General features: G+C 33.4%; 1 pseudogene; it reads right to left on the reverse strand.

The window, feature by feature from the left end:
• Window positions 1–864: 864 nt before the first annotated feature.
• LOC125921536 (60S ribosomal protein L7a-like) lies at window positions 865–1649 on the reverse strand (annotated as a pseudogene).
• Window positions 1650–18534: the final 16885 nt, after the last annotated feature.

Below are 18534 nucleotides of genomic sequence, written 5' to 3' on the forward strand. Positions count from 1 at the left end.
TGCCATGTCTACTCTGTACATCCCTCTCCTAGTTATAATGCTGATGTTTTCTTGACCAAATGAAAATGGAACACATTACTTTTGTTTCTGTATGATAAAACATGAATTTCCTCCACAATGGAGCCTCTGAGGATTTGGTAAGAGCAGTTGAAGAGCTGTGAACTGCACTTAAGCATCTTTAAAATAAAAGTCTTTAATAAATGGAAGCCATTTGCTTCCAGCTGCTCTTAAGGACAGCAGCCCTCAAGGGGAGAAAACACAAAAATGAATGGATGCTTAATAAATATTTGTTGAATTGAATTGAGTAAGTAATTGATTATTCTTCAGCCACAGAAGTCATTCTGGAGCTTTTAGAAGGAAGGTGGTATGGCAATTTAGCTTGATCTTTGTGGCATTTATAGGTAGAAGGTCCTACTATGGTAAGACAGTATGCATCAGAAGGGATTTGATACGACACAGGCATTAGAATATGGTTGCAGGGACATAGTTGCTGGCAATAAAGAAGATTTTAAAAAGTATTTTAAACTAGAATAGAAGGAGGTGGCAGTTGCTGACATCTGATAAATCCTTAGATTTGTTATGAATATTATTTTTTTCTCTTTCCCTTTGAGACTGGGAAATGAGACAAATCCACTGAAATTATCATCTTGGAACATCTAGGAAAGAGCTTAAAATTGCCTTCTAGAGCAATCGTGGAATGGTGCGACTGGTCACAAACTAGATTTTGAAAAGAAAATATACAATACCACACAATCTAAAGTTCAGAGACTAACAAGCAGATAACATTATGACATTAGCAACCCCCACCATTTTTTGTGAAAGAGAATTTTTTATTCTACGTACAGAAAAATCAACAGTGTACACTTAGTCCGGTTTGGTGACAAATTCTTTAGCCTTTGCCTTTTCCAACTTGGCAATGTGAGGCACCAACTTTGGACCCAGAATGTTGCCTCCCAGGTGAAAGCAGATCTCATCATATCTGTCAGTGTCATTGGTCTTGATGGTTTCCACCAGCCTAGCCAGAGCTCCTTTGTCTTCTGAGTTAACCTGTGTGAAGGCAACAGTGGTGCAGCCTTCCAGTGGACCAGATGCCCCTGGCCTGTCCTTCTAGATGATAAAACAGTAGAGAACCCTCATTTTACTACACAAGGCAGGCAGGAAGACAACCAGCTCAATGGGATCTACATCATGTGCAATCACTTCCAGCTGAGCCTTCTTATTTTCCACCAAGGTGGTGACAGTATTAACCTCAGCTTGAAGGACAGGCAGTCTCTTAGTGGGGACATCCCCTTTGCCAAGAGTTTTCTTCTCAGCCCAAGCCAACAGTCTCTGCTTGTTCTCTTGCTTTGTCTCTGGTCTGTATTTGTGAGCCAGCTTAAGCATCTGAGTGGTTATTTTGTGGTCCAGGCCTGGGTGAACTGGTTAATCATGGGAGGCACTTTTAGACCTTTATAGAGAATATCCCTTTGCTTCTGAAGCCGGATGTAGTGGGGCCATTTGGCAAAGCAGGTGAGGCCCCTTTTGGGCTGGATGTCCTGTCCAGTGCCAAAATTCTTGAGCCTTTTCTCAAACAGAGGACTGACCACCTTCTTCATGACAGCAAGGGCTGGGACCACCTTTTTCTCCTTAGGTTTCTTTCCTTGAAGCATCTCGGATGGCTGGAGGAGAGAGTGCAAACTGCTTTTAAACAATCTTCAATTAAAAACAAATTTCATAATAAAAAAAATCTGTAGAAACATTTTTACCTTCAGGCATGCTCTTTCATTATACTCATCATAATTTATTTCTTTACATAGTTGAATGGCTGCCCACAGACATATTTAGGGCAATGCTTTTCAACCACAGCACAATTAAGATTTGGGGCTGGATATTCCTTGTATTGAAGACACTCTCATTCACCTTAGGATGTTAGCAGTATCCATGGTCTGTACACACTGGATGCCAGTATTAGACCCTCCCAGTCCTGACAATCAAAGATGTCTTCAGATACTACCGAATGGCCCCTAAGGGACGCTGACTAGGCTAACTGATAAATTACATGTATGTACTTGTATTTAGTTGTGTGTTTATAGTATAGAGCTAAAACGACAGATAATTTCTATGAATATATTTAAGGAAGGTGAGTTTTTTTGCTTTAATATACTTTGAAAAATTGTGATTGTGTTAGTGTTTGTAGAACGGTTACTATATGAGGTGTCTCCTTATGTTCTTGTAAAATGATCCAAGTTCCTTTTATAGTGAACACCAATTAAATGGAAGGCACTGAACTAGAGTCTTTATACACATTATTTAATTCTTAAAAAAAATATGATGGAATGTACATCTCACAGTTAAGGAAACTGATGTTCAGGGTCCTAACCCAGAACCCAAAGTCAGCTCTTCTTATTAAAACATACAGCCTTTCTTTGTAATGAAATTGCATGGTTTAGGAAGTGGGAAGAAAAATTCTATCATATCTATGTTTTGTAGGCCACCAAGATAATATTTAACCTGCTATTGTTTTAAAGATTGCCCAATAGTTAGAGACTTTCTATTCACTGAAATTTTAAAACAATGTAATATCAATTATTTTTCCAAAAATACTTTTTATGTTTTTTTTGAGAGTTCTCCCAATAATAAAACTCAGATACAAAATAGAAATGTCCCATCATAAGTTTTAGGAACCTCTTTACTAAAACTATATTAAATTTGTTATTTGAAGGAAAATATTGGATTATTTTATTCATTTGTAATTTTGTTTCTTTGTCATTTAGTAAATGCTTAACTTGCTGATTTATGAACCTGCTCTTGCCTGAAAGAGCCAAGGTAAATTGCAATTGGCAGTTCTGTAAAGGAGTCTAAATTATTTTCTTTCATGAGTAATATGAAAAATTGAAGTGTAATTGATGTTCATTAAAAACTAATGTGGATTTTTGAAGTACAGAAATAGAAACTCTTGTCTAAAAAATATAGTAGTTGAAAAAAGTAATTTTAGTGGATCTTTAAAAAGCATAAACATATTCCTTCATCAAATCTCTGCAGACCTTTAAGCTTTGTTAGAGTATTTTATAGCTATATAAAGTAATTGTCATATTTCATTGAAATAACATACACTTTTAAAAAATATTTTAACATATCTGAATTGTGAAGCATCTTAAAATCCCTAGTGTATCAGAGTTTAATCGGTGGTATTTTTCTCTTACAAGTACATAAAACAGTGACGTGAGTTACAATTGATGTTTAGATTCAATAACTTATAAAATTTAATGAGATATATCAAAACATGTCAATGCTTAAAATTTTGATCCTAGAAATATTAATTCATATGTTAAATAATTTAGTTAATGGCATTAAGTGCTAATTATAATTTCTATTGGATATGATTTAATTTCTATAGCAGAAACCTATGAAAGACACATATCTGTAAAATATTTTCAGCATAACTTTTCTTTGCTGTCATATTTTAACAAATTATTTGTTGTTTTTGTCTAAACGCTATATGCATGAACAAACCATTTTGATAGCTGATAAACCTTTTCAGAAATACATATTTAAGTCACCACATAATTACTATATATCAACGAGATAAGTTTATCAGTTCCAGTTGTGGATTTTGACTCATTATAAGTACACAAAATATATTTTTTAAAATATGAGAATGATAATTTTATGAAGATATGATTACGTATTTGCTCAGGATATTTTCTGCTGATTGTTTTCTGTAGTATAGGTACAGGGATTTATTATACTGTTATATAGTTCATATAGTTAGACATTTTATTTTCAGAATATCTGAAATTCAATATGTGTATTTCTTTTTTTCATATTTGTTTGCTCATAAAAATATCCTGTACATGTCAATCAGTGTAACCTAGTTTGAGCAGAAATATTATTGTAGGATTACATTTGGTTATCTGTCTTTTTCTAAGCATGAAAAGCCCTTGATATAATATCTTTTAAGCAAGCATTTTAAAAATGAAGAGCAAATAGACAAGGGTTTTGAAGTTTGAATCTTTTGACGCAGAAAGTTAGCTATTAATATTACATATATTCAAACTAATCACAATTTATGGAATTAACTGTAAGTGAAACCATGTAGAATGGCATTTCATGCTTTTGGTTTTTTGTGACTTGAAAGGGAGTTGTTTTCCTCTGACAGATTACAGAGGATTTGGTATCAACTTTCCATTTCTCAAATTTAGGTTGCAGGTTTTTTTTTCTTTTCTTTTCTTTTTCTAAGTGACAAGTGGAAGGAGTCCGAACCTTGAATAAGTAATTTTGCATACCCAATAATCAAAAGTTAAAGTGAATCAGGGGTTTGAAATAATTATTTAGGTAATTTAAGTTCCAATCAGTAGCTCATTTTGATAGAAAAATCTATTATGCTTATCAGGAGGACACATTAAATAATTGATATGCACTTATGTTCTGAAGTAAACAGTGTACAAAACTTGTTAGATACTACTTTGCCTGTCCTCCAGAAGCTTACTATTTTAACAGAAAATGCATGGATGTGCATAGGCACAGATAACTCTGAATAAATAAAGTAAAAGATGGTCCTTTTAAAATGATAAACATTTATTTTCTCATAATTTCTGTGAGTCAGGCATCTAGGCAAGATTTAGCTGGGACCTCTGGTTGAAAGGCTCTCCCAAAGCTGTATAATCAAGGTGTAGGTTAGGGTAGCAGTCATTTCAAGGCTCAAATGAGGTCCATGTCCAAGCTCACTCTGTCACTTGACTGTTGACACATACCAGGTCCTCCATGACTATTGTCCAGAGATTCAATTCTCTATTGGGCAGTTCACACATAACAGCTGGTTTCCCTCAGCAAAAGCAAAAGAGAGCCAGAGAGAGTGAGCAAGACAAAAGGCAGAATATTTTGTAACCTAATCCTGGAAGTGACATCCTATTATTTTATACATTGTATTCTTTAGAAATCAGTCTCTAGGTCCCGACCACGCTCAAAAACAGAGGAATATTCAAAGACAAGGAACACTAAGGGTCATTTTAGAGGCTGTCTGCCACAGAGTTCTCAGTAGGATGTCTGTTCTCTTCTAAAGCTGAAGTTTTTATTTTCTTTATGTGATTATGTACTTTTTTCCCTTAAAAAATATCTCTTGTTTTCTTTTGCCACATCTTTTTTTCTAACCTCTGTGAAGTTCTGTAACTACTCTTTTCAGTCATCTTAAACCAGAAACCTAATAGGCACATGCATCTGTTGAAATTGACACTCTTTGCCTTACGCAATGTGTTGTATTTGAATGCCTTGGCTGTATTGGGTTTGGACTTAAAATGAATTAAGGAAATTACAAGTGAAATTTGCCCGTGAAATTATATTATTCCCTAAACTCACACAAAATCAATGCCTGCAGAAATTTAAAAGGTGATAATTTTGAGTAGGGCATTTTTAAAGAAGGAAGAGAAAAGAAGTGGTAGGAGAGTATTGAGCAAATTAATGTACATCAAATCTGAATCATTGAATGTAACAAGGGAATGTGTCCTCTTATGTGCTGCCATCTTCAACTTGTAGAATGCAGTGATTATTATTTCTTACTAACTTCCATAAGTTTTAATTTCCCCTGATGAACTAGGATTTATTGTTCTCATAAAGTTTTCTTAATAAATGCAATGAGATTGGTAACTGCGCCAATTAATTAGTCAAGTACATATAAAATCCCTAGTGTTTATTTAATTTGATCTTTAAAAAAGAGTCAAAATACAGATATGTAAAAAGATAAAATGTGTAGCGACTATTTTTTTTTATTTCAAATTTTACTTTTAGAAAACAGAATTGTATAGGTTATTGTGCTTTGTTATCAGTATAGGTAAATGATATTTTATGGGCAAACACATATATAAACAAATAGAAGTCCTTAGAACAGATACTGGCCAGGAAGCTAACAATTATCATTATAAAATTAATAGCTATGTAAAGTTACATCCTTTTAGGGTTACCTATTACTTTCTTTTTATATAACCTAATGCAAAATCTTGCTCTGTATCACATTTTCTTTTATTCGTATACGTTTAGATAGCTCATACCTTTTTTTTTTTTGAGTCATTCATCAACAGTGATATATTTGTGATATATACAATCTAAGTAGGTTGTAGTTTAATTACATCATAGCATCTGATAACAAAGCAATGGCTCTAGGGGTGCCTCGGAGGCTCAGTAGGTTAAGTAGTCGACTCTCCATTTCTGCTCAGGTCATGATCTCAAGCTTCCTGAGACTGAGCCCCATGTTGGGCTCTGCACTGACAGCATAGTGAGTGCTTGGGATTCTCCCTCTCCCTCTCTCTGCCCCTTTTCTGCTTGTGTTCTCTCTCTTTCTCTCTCTCAAAATAAATAAATAAACATTCAAAAAATCAATGGCTCTGAATAAAGGCACAATAAGGGCAGAGACTTTGTCAGTTTTACACTCCACTATATATCCAAATAGCTGTTGAATGAATGGGTGAATGAATAAATGAATGTATAAATATGTTACATGACTAATTGAGGTATAAGGCATACTAAATTCAGAAAACCTAAATGATTAACTTTTCCCAAATCCTCGTCATCAGAGATATTGTTTTCTTAATTTTTGGAACAGTTTATTTTAACAGAAAACTTGTGATCTCTGGAAGGCCTCCATATGCAGATTCATGCTATGGAAGAGCTGCTTCTGTACAGAGAATAAGACAAAGAAACTATATTTCACTAACTACACAAAACACATCTAACTTTGTTGTCACAATGTCTCATAAACTCAATTGTTCATATAAAATGTAATTTTACTTGTAAAATGATATATTTATTGACAACTTATAATAAATCATTCATACTAAGAGAAAAATACATCACATTGTCGAGCATAAGAGCAGAAATTAGAGGCCCATCAAATCAACTTCAGGGTATACTAGATGGTACAATTATGATACACAAAATTGAATCTTCAAGATCTGAAGTAGTACTTTGCTGGGAAATTCTAATGCTTCTTGTTCAATTTTTAAACAAAAGAATTGAATTTTAGAATTCAATTATTTGGTAAAAACAGCACTCATCTTCCCGTTATTCTCAGTAGTGTATTTCTATGTGTCCTGTTGACATAAAAATCATTTGGGAAATACCAACTTGTTGTTGTTGTTGTTGTTCTCCTTAGGCGTTCACAAGCACTTATCTTCCTTAGTCATCCCTAAGAGAAGACACTGAGTACGTGGCATGTGCTAAATGCCTTGTTACATGCCATGTGGGCTGCCAAGAAGTGCAGGAGTAGGAAGGAACCCCAAAGAGATTTCAAGTGGGAATGCAGATAGAGAGTTTCAGAATAAGTGTGTACCTGTTTCAGAAAGTGAACAAGTAGAGACTGGTGTAAAATGGGAAAAGGTGGAAATATTTGTGAAGGAAATGGGAAGCTATGGTTTTTACCATGCACTTCTCATGCTGATATCACTGACGTGGAGCAAGAGAAGAGGAGGAGAGAAAAGTGGGGCCAGCATGGAACCATAGGATTTAACTTATTATAGGTTCATGTTATAGAACAGACAGTTAAGACAGGTCTTTTTTTAAGGACTGTAAAAAGACCAAATTTGACTTAGATGTGTAAGACAACAGAGAACAATTACAAGTTATTTTAAGATGAAAGCAGCATTTAAAGAACACAGTCTGGCAGGATAATGAATGATGGATTGTTAGGCAGTAAATTAAGAGATAGAGAAACTATATGGAGAAAGGGAGACGCTGCAGCCTTTCATGGTCAAAGTAAGGAGGGTTTGAGGTTCCGGAAATAATGACAGTGTAAATAAGGAAGTATAGCTATACTTCTAAGAAACTTGATATGGCAAACAGATATTAAAATACAAGAGATGAGATATATTCTGTAGGATTCACAGGATTTTGTAAATTAGTTGTAGGACTCCAATTTTTTGAACTGAATAGTTAGAAGAAGGATGATATCAAGGGTATGATAGCTCCTTTTCCTCATTTCAATGTCTACTTTAATGCTGAGGTGATAGATTTTGAGCAGGGACCATATTCATAATAACTGGCAAAGTTTAGCATGGATAACTCACTGTTTTTAACCAAGAATTTTACTTTTCTCCAAAATCTGCTTCTATTTACATGATAGAATGTCCTGATATCTCATTCACCTTGTTTCAGGGTATGAACTTATCATGATTCCCATTATTACTACATTTCCCTCAAACACTAGTATCCCTGCTCCACAACCCTCCATCCCATTGCTACTTTCCTTGTTAGGACCCTTACTCTTTCTAACCCAGGCTGCTACAGTCGCTGTCAGACTTCTTTCCTCACTTCCAGTCTTTTCCCACTACAGTGCATTCTCCAATTACTGTGATGTATCTTCCTACATCACAGATCTGATTATGTCATGCCCAGCTTACAAAATTTGTCACCTTCTTGTCCATAGAATAATTCCCAGTTCCCTAGGGACAGAAAATATCTTCTTATCATCTCATACATTCAACAAATGCATCCACTGAATACCTTAAAATGTGCCACACACTGGCTATGAAAGCTCTGGAAAGCAAAAGTTGACATTGTCCCTGCCCCTGTGGAACCTAAAATACAGCAGAGGACACAGATACTAATCAAATAATTACACCAAAAATGTAAAATTGCAGCTGTATGAAGTACTGTTGAGAAGTTTGTGAAATTGGGACTTTACCCCAGTAGGGAAGTCAGAGAAGAATCTCTATAGAAGTATTTCAGGAACTAACATCTGGAGCATAGGTTGGTTGGCAAAAGAAGAAAGTACTAGGTTTATCATAAAGTAGGATCCTAGGGAGAAGAGCACCTGTAAAGTCCTGTTACATGCAGAAATATGCCAGGTGGGAGGGACTTCAACATTTTCACTGAGTCTGGACCAGAGAGATTTATAGAGCAGAATCTCACAAAATAAGGCTCAAGAGAGGAGAATGGAATACCAAAGGTTTATAGACTAGTGAGTTTATTCTGAACCATTGGGAAACTAATGAGACACTTTATGTAAGAGGGTAGCATGCTCAGAAATGCATTTAGAAAAGAACACGTATGGTGGGTTTGCAGGGAATGATCAATCTGGGCAAAGCCAACAGGCAAATGGGTGTTTGCTAGGACAAATGTGATGACAGTGGTGATTTTAAAGATTTAAAAAGAAAGAAGTTTTTGTCTGATGACCTAAATACAATAAATGCCTATGTCTGACTATCGTGTTGATGAAGGAACAATATAAACAGTAGAAATAAAAATTAAAAAAAATAAGGAGACAAAATGAAATGACTTGGAAGCTAGAATGTCATAGAGGCTGTGGCAGAAAGAAATCTATGTCTGTTACGGAGCATTTGGAATCCTCACGCATGAGAAACATCATGCTTGCTACCTAGGAATCCATTCTCTCAGCAGCTTTGCGATACAGTTTAAGAAGCTATGCAATCCCAGCTTTCCAGGAGGCACCATATCGTATTTTCATGAAGTTTCATCTGAGAACTACCTGCATTGCTATCATCAAATGTAAATAAAAATATCTCAAGGACAGAGGCAGACCCCTGATTCTGCGTTTTTAACAAGTCCTGCTAGTCTTCTTGATGGAATCTAAACTTTCAGAAACAGTGGGAAACATACTAAAGCATGGATTTAGTGTTAAAAGTACTCAAAGTGTGTGGCATGTATCACAAATGCACACGCTGAAAACATTGGAAAACCTTTGTGCAGATAAATTTGGAAGGTAAATCTTAGTTGCATAGCTAGGCTGATGGCATTGTAAAAGTCACTTACTTTCTGTGGATTCCAGTTGGAGAGATTTGTGTTTTGGCTTTTCCGAGTCTCCTGCCTCTCATTAACCAAAATGATGTCCCCTATCTATCTCAGTTTCTTGCCCCACCTCTATGAGAAGCTTTGGGGAATCTAGTCTCTTTGAGTCCCAAAGGGTCTGGCTTGAGAATGGTAAAACTCTGTGTCCTCCACCTAAGGTCCAAACTAACTTGTGGGATACTGAAACAGTGGTGGCCTTCTGTAACACTCAGCAGACTGCTGATCTGTAATGTGGGAAGTGCTTACACTAGATTTGATGCATGAAGCATTAAGAGGAAGGAGATTGTCTTCCTCTATTGTATTGAAATTATTTTAAATTTTGCAAATGGTTAACTCCCACCCAGGAGTTTTTAACCATTTCATCATAAAAAGAGGTAATGAATTTTTGACAAGATAAATAAGCCACAACAACCAGAAACACAAACACACACACACACACACACGCACACACACACACATCCATACATACACACACATTTTGTAACTGATTGGAAAACTGTCAGTCCATAGAGCTGAGTTAAAAGTATCTAATTATCGTAAAAATACTACTTGCAATCGGGGCACCTGGGTGGCTCAGTCGGTTAAGCGTCTGACTTCGGCTCAGGTCGTGATCTCTCAGTGCAGTTTGGGAGTTCAAGCCCTGAATCAGGCTATACGCTGACAGCTCAGAGCCTGGAGCCTGCTTTGGATTCTGTCTGTCTCTCTCTGCTCCTCCCCTACTTGTGCTCTGTCTCTCTTTCAAAAATAAATATTAAAAAAATTAAAAAAAATACTGCTTGCAGTCTATAGCAAAGTAGGCTATACATTTACATATATGTGCTAAAAAATCAGTGACAAGTGTATGCCTGCCTAAAACTCTTAGGCTTATAACAAGTCAGATTTATTTTTGTTTTTGATAACAGCAGAAAATGTTTTTTAAAAAAGGTTAAATATTGGTTTATCACATGACAGTGAGCTATTTAATAATTGATAAAAAATGTAACGGGTATGAAAACAATTGTCATTTTAAACAGGACTATTTCAATATCTGAAGTATAACAAGGGTTACAATAATTTTTATTTTCAAAATTAATACAAATTTCACCCAAATAATCTTGAATACTATTGTTTTCTGTATAAAAATTCAATCTGAAACTGACAATTACACACATGGCAAATCTTTATACTGGGTTAGAGTGTCCCCAGCAGGTGGTTTACTTACGATTAATGATTTACAGTTCTTGAATATTCAGATTGGTAAATGTGCTGGTGCTTTTTAATTGCCAAACTCTTATTACCCCAGCTTGCCTTATGACAGCTTTCCTTCATTTTAAACATGTTGTTTTTGAACATGATTTAAAATGAGTGCCAAAGTATGAGGTGTCTTCATGCATTGACTGCTATGGGCAAACACACTGTACATGCTTTTTTTTCTGTGTTGACAAAAATAAATTATAATTTTCTGATAGCTTGTTCAGTATATTCAGATTTTAAAATGACAGTGACTACTAGTTTTCTGTATCTCTTCCATCATAGTTTGTCATGAGTTACAACTCAAAGCATAATCAAATACTTATTTTATTATAATTTATAAGATGCTTATATTTTAAAATTGTAACTCATCAGGGGGCTAGTTCAACTTTAATAATATTTGGCAAAATTGAGAACATATAGAAGACTTATAAAGAGCTTTACAGATATAACATGATTTATCCTAGAAAAGACAAAATAAAGCAGTGTATTGATTTTTATTTTGAAGTACATGAAGGCTTGTTTTGGTTGATAATAGACATGAAAATGCATAGGAAAACTCAGTGTGTGGAAAAAACCCTATTCTTAGAAGACCTTGACACCTATTAATTATCATCTGGAAAAAGTCATTTAAACATCTCTAAGTTTTTGTTCACTAATCTGTACACGGAAGCTAAAAATACTGCCTTAATTATATCACAAGGTATTTTTTGAGAATCAGATGATTCAATTTCCTGCTAAATTTTGTGGGCATGATGTAGGCAAGGACCATATTGCTTTAATTCCTTTGTAGGTAATAGGTCCTTCAGTGTTTGCTAATGAATGAATGACTCAAATTAGATTGTAAATAAAAGTAAGTTACAAATAGTTTTTAAATCATTGTGTGAGTTTAAGTAAAGAAGGAAATCTTTTTTTTCAAGTTTACTTATTTATTTTTGAAAGACGGGGGGGGGGGGGGAGGGAATGTGCAGGGGAGGGGCAGAGAGAGAGGGAGAGAGAGAATCCCTAGCCCGATGCCAGACTCAAACCCATGAACTGTGAGATCATAACCTGAGCTGGACGAAATCAAGAGTTGGATACTCAACCAACTGAGCCACCCAGGTGCCCCTAGAAGGAAATCTTAATGGGCCTAGAGTAAACCTTTTTCTATGTTTTAGGACAACCATTGGCAGTTGTTAATTATGGAAACTCTCATACTCATAATAACTTGGTAAGAATCCTTTTGTTTCTTTTTGTTTTCAATCTTGAAGAAAAAAAAATCAAATATATTGTGTTCTTATTTTACACATTGCATATATATTTACTGAGTTACTGGAAGAAAGAAAAACAACAACATGAATTTGGTCTCGTGGACTTATGTCCAGTTAAAGGTTAAAGAACACAAAACAATGTTAAATACATGGTTTTATAATAACATTTGTGATCAATGCAGTGTACAATGGAGGTTTAACAAGTTGACTTAACACCGCAGCCTGCAAAGTGGAAAGCAATGTACCAGGAATATTATAAGTGGTTGTAGCCAAGAAAAATTTATTTTAGCATATAATTTGTGCCACTCTGTTTGGCACTAGGGATAAATGTAAGTAAGTAAGATAGACAGGTTGAGACAAACTTGTGCCTATATATTATCTTCATTTTATAGCTGAGGAAATAAAAGCTCCAAGAGATTGGGTTTCTTGTCTAAAAACATACAGATAGTTTATTAACTGGGCACTCCCACCCAAATACGTTTGACTCTACCATGCTGTTTCCTCTAATTCATTTAGACACTGAGTTGGGAAGTATTGTTTAGGGACACCTCCATTTTTGGTATTAAATGTATCCAGTGTAAATGACATAAGCATAAGAGAATTATCTAACTCTGTTGTTATGTTTTTTTAATGTCTATGTTTCTTAATGTCTATTTCTTATAATAGTGCTGCCCTGTATTTTACTTTTTTTTTTAATGGTGCCTTCTAAGAGCACATATACTGTATTTATATGGTTAAAAGTGTAATCTGCCGAAGTGATTGTTTGCATTGTCTGAGAGCCCATTACTGCTATAAAGAGATCGTAGACCCATCATCTGTGTGATGTCTTTTGTCTTGGGGCAGGTTGCATTGCTGATCACAAGCTTGTCCTAGTTACCGCAATACAGTCAGTGGTATAACTTATTAAACTGCTTTTCTTTTATGCTTATCCTTTTTAGTATTTAACACAATGCATATGTTGAAACAAATTGGCCTAATTCATAGAAGTTATAATTTTATAATTATTCTCGAGTATTTACAGAAGCAATAGTATTCTGAAATATCCTAGGATTTTTATAAACACTTATTATCTATGTATCACTTCACATTTTTAAATATTTGTTGGTATACAATTTTTAACAATCTTAAAATGACTATTTCCATTCTGTAGAAGAGATTTCTTTTAGTTATGCTTTCTTATATGGTCATATAACCTCTATCTGTGACTATTCACAACTTAATTTACCTTTCTTACATGTTGACAACAATGCTAATAGCATTTTTTATTTGGGGACTTTTTTTGGTTTGTGCTTACATTGCAACAATATCCCTCAATAAATATTATATATTAATTAGGCATAAATCACACTAGTGTCATTTGGGTAACTTCATATGACACAATAAAAGAAAATCATTTAATTTTTCACAGGTAATTTTGTTGTTTGATTTTTTTAAAAATAATTTATTGATTTATGACTTATATTTTAATTTTTGCCGGCCATTTGATAAAATACATACATAAATATTAATATCTATATATACATACAAAACAATAGTAGTCATTAATCACTTCTTTAGTCTGTGAACAATAAAATATATTGATACTCTTATTGTTCGTGACTGCACTGAGATAAGTTCACTTATTTCTCCCCATGCGAATTAAATGTCTTCACTCTTCTTTAATTGCTATGTGCTTAATTTTCTTCCACTGCAGGAAGCCCAGCTATTTATAGGTTTAACTTCTATTAGGTTTTCCATCATTTGATCCTTACTGATCCATTACAATACATTGTGCTTTCATGATTCATGTTGTCTTACATTTATTACTACCACACTACCTGTTTTTTATGACATTTTTAATATGCACTGTGGTGTGCATAAAACATTAAATGAGCTAAAATGAGCAATTGGTGATTATATTTATATTCATATTATAATATGTCTATGCTATTATTTCTGTGGTTTTCTAACTATGCTTTAGTGTGTTGGAAGGAGAGCCAGAAAGGGTTTTTAAGGTCAATTATTATTGGGGTACAAATCTCCATTTGGATTTTCACAAACTCATATTTCATGGGCAATCCAAATTCTTTGAAGTGTGCAGAACATGTAAAATATGAGGTCTGTGTGGCATTTCCAATAACTGAAGTTCCTGTAGCAACTTTTATTAACAGAAGAAGAGTATGGATAAGATGAAGTGCATCTCATCTTTTTTCAATTTACACCTGTTTGGAACCTAAATATCTTGAAGAAATGATCTATTACTATTAGCCATTTTCACTATTTGAATACATGTGTATATGTTCTAACTTAACCCCACGTAAAAATAACTTCAAAGGACTTTTCTTATTAATAACCCTCTAATAAGTAATTAATGTTTATTCGTATTAAAAATTATAACCATAATCTCATTGTTTTTATAAAACTGAAGATTTAAAAAAATATATTGAATGATTCTGCAAATGATTTAACCAAACTTTACATGTTTTTCTCTCATAGAACATTTTTTTTTTAAAAATTTAATGTTTTATTTATTTTTAAGGCAGAGAGAGACAGAGCATGAGTGGGGATGGGGCAGAGAAAGAGGGAGACACAGAATCGGAAGCTGGCTCCAGGCTCTGAGCTGCAAGCACAGATCCAGACTCAGGGCTCAAACTCACTAACTGTGAGATCATGACCTGAGCCAAAGCTGGACACTCGACCAACTGAGCCACCCAGGTGCCCCACTCTCATAGAACTTTTAACTGTCAACTGCTGACATTACCATTTGTATTAGCTCTACCCAAGCAAAATAGGTTTTCTAATATACATGTACATATACACACATGTATATATGTGTCTGTGTATATATATATATATATATATATATATATATATATATATACTTACATATGTATATATGTATATATGTGGCTATGTTTATTAATTTAGACTTTTTAGTCTGTTAAAGAAATACCATTCTCCTATTTAATATGATGTTGTCAAAAATATCTTTTACAGCTCCTTTAAAACACATTTTCCCTATTTTTATTTAATAGCAGACATTATGGATAATGCCTATAATATTAGAAATACCTATAAGAAGTTTTGATGCTGCCATTGAAATTTGACAATAAAATTCTCAAATAATTTTATTTCTTTGAAATAAAAGTGATGATTTCTTTAGAGCTGAAATAAATCTGTCTTGTATAGTTATATCATGGTATGGTTATCAATAATTTAAGGAAATGCCTAAGAATTTTGTTTTATTATTTTTTAAACTGTATACTTTATAAAATTATGACTCTTTAAAAAGTTTTTGATCTCCAATGTAGATAGGATATGCAGCTTTTTTTAAAGAAAATTAGCTTAAATTACTTTGTTTCACTTAAATTATGTAAATAAAAAAGATAATAATATCACAATATGTTATCATTTTACAACTATAAGTTGTAATATATTTAGAAAGAAATGTAAGAAGTAACTTTGATGACCACAGTAAGTAGATGATAGATTATATATTAAAATAACTTGGTGCCAGTAAAACATTACCAAAACTTTTTTCTATTTTCCAGTGGCAAGATATTTGCAATGTCCTCAAAATTTAAAAGGAAAAGTTATGAGGCTGAACAACACACTACATGAATATTTGATTTTGAACTTAAATCAAGATCACCTTTGATTATCGAGCCTAAGATGTTTTCTTCACAATATTAGACAGTTACCTTTAATCTCCATAATATATCATTTTTCTTTTAGAAATAGCTCAAACTTATTCAAAACAAAAACCTAAAACAAACAAAAACAAACAACAAAAACACTCATGAAGACCTGGAAACCAAAGCAAACCAAACACTTGAATCCTAATGTGATATAGTCAGAAAGTTCTGTATTTTGCAACAGATCATCTGTTTTCTAGTTCCCACATTTACCTGTGGCCCAGATTTGCTTTCTTTTGTTTTTATTGACGATATTACTTAATTTTTGTTAACCTCATTTTCCTTATCTGTCAAAACAGACACTGGAATATTTGATCACTGAAGTCATTATTTTATTATAAGTGAAATCTTGTCAAATTACAGTAGAAGAATTTAGGTCACTTTATAAACTAATTTCAGTGACTTTTTTCAGCCTGTCATGATAAATGAGTTAAGAATTTTTTCAAAAGTTAAGTTTTTTTATTGTCCTTTTTCCAGTTATAAATTCTCAATTTCATTTAATCTCATTTATTTTATGTCTGCTTTGATATTATGTAAAAAATGCTTTTTCATATTTTTAGGTCTTATGAAGATTATTGATAATATATAATTTCTAAGAAAAAGACCTTGGACTAGAGGGTTTCTTTTGTTTTTATTTAAATTCTAGTTAGTTAACATATAGTATAATATTGGTTTCAGGAGTTGAATTCAGTGATTCATTACTTGCATATAATACCCAGTGCTTATCACAAGTGCCCTCCTTAATCCATCATTCATTTAACCTGTCCACCATATTTCTTAAATAACTTCACAATCATAATATTAGAAATGGAATCTAGTCACTGTCATGACCTCCTCCAGGAAAATAATATTTGAGATCTTACAAAGACATTAAAGAGAAGTGGCTACAGGGCCGAATGAGTTACTTACACGCGCACACACACACACACACACACACACACACACACACACACACACGGGGTGACAAATAATTATTTTAGTATTAAACAATAGCAAGTTATTTCAAAATTGAAAGTTTATAGGTCGTTTGTTATAATATTTGAATGAAACATATTTTAATGCAAACCCGTAACCTTTCATCAGAATGATAGATGTTGGTTCTTATTTCCTTTGTGAAGGATAACCCTTTCTCTCCCTAATGATATAAATCCAAACTGTCTGTTCCAAATCTTCCAGGTTATGGCTAAATGAATAGGCCATCTCTGGTTATTTGCTTCACCCTCTGAAAATTTGTTTTCATTTTTCAGAGGCATTTCTGCTTTGTATATTGGGTAACTGACATGTCCTTTTATGAGAATTATAAGTTATTTAGGTAAAACACTTTATTTCTGAATTATCAGTTATTTAGGTAAAGCATTATATTTCTGATATATTATTTAGGTAAAACATTATATTCCTAGAAATTTTCCTTATGTCTTCCTGTTTTATTTTATATCTGCTGTATGGTACAATTGTTCTTCCATAAAACCCCAAACTTCACTATTGTTCTCTCAGTAGCCATTAATTCTAAAATTCAAAATTATAACTTAAAATTATAAAGTACACTCAAACATTCCTGACTAATTGACTAGTTTAATGGTATCTAAAAATAATAATGAATATGATTTAAAGTAGGTAAAAGAGAAATGAAGACATTTACGCTCAATTAAGGGAGTAAATTACGGAAAACATCTCTTAAAAATAAGAAAAACAGTAATTGGCATGATTTAGTTTGAATCTAATTCAATTTGACAAACATTTGTTTTATCGTTACCTTAAGCTCAGCTTGACAAGTTTATAAGCTATATCTCTTAAAAGGACTTTAAAATAAAATTGGGGCAAAAAAAGTTAAAATTGGGGCATAAGAAAACACTCCTTTTTTGTCTCTTTGTTCCGTATATTTCTGGTGTTATTATTATTAACCTTTATTGTAGTTAGATGCACTGCAGGTCCTCCAATAGATTATAGGTCCCTTGTAAGAGTATAAACTGTTTTTTCATTTTCATCCTTGCTGCTCTGACAATGCTCCACACATAATGCCTCCTATATAGTCCATATGCTAACTCTATATGATGACTCAAATGTCACCCAAAGGCACTAAACATTAGCATCTCAAAAAAAGTGTGATTTGCCTTGCACTTTTCACATTATTGATACACTTGAGTTTTGAGTTTCTTTCTATCCATGACCTAAATTTTCCAAGCTCTAGGTCAATTCACAGATATTACAAAAATCAAATTTAATTTTATGATTTAAGGATACTTTGTTATAACACCCTTTTATTTGATGTTACTAGACATATTTTAATAAAAGTACAATAGTAAGACTGTAACAAAAGGATGGCAATACTGGAAGGTGTATGACTTAGATAAGATTCGCCATAGGAAAGTAGAGCAGCTTTAGTATACACACAGATGGATAGGAAACCAACAGTGAATTGAAAAATGCAAAGTTTTGCTCACAAGGTGACCTGAGAGAAAGGCAGTCAGTGGGGGTGAAGATTTTACTGGTTTAATAATAAATAGGTATACATAAATAATTAGTTTGTGACAGTTTTAATGACAACCCAGCCATGGGAGAAGATAAATCTACATATTGAAAGAAAGCAGTTAAAATGTTGACTTGCA

This window comes from Panthera uncia, chromosome C2 (assembly GCF_023721935.1).
Source record: "Panthera uncia isolate 11264 chromosome C2, Puncia_PCG_1.0, whole genome shotgun sequence".
NCBI lineage: Eukaryota > Metazoa > Chordata > Mammalia > Carnivora > Felidae > Panthera > Panthera uncia.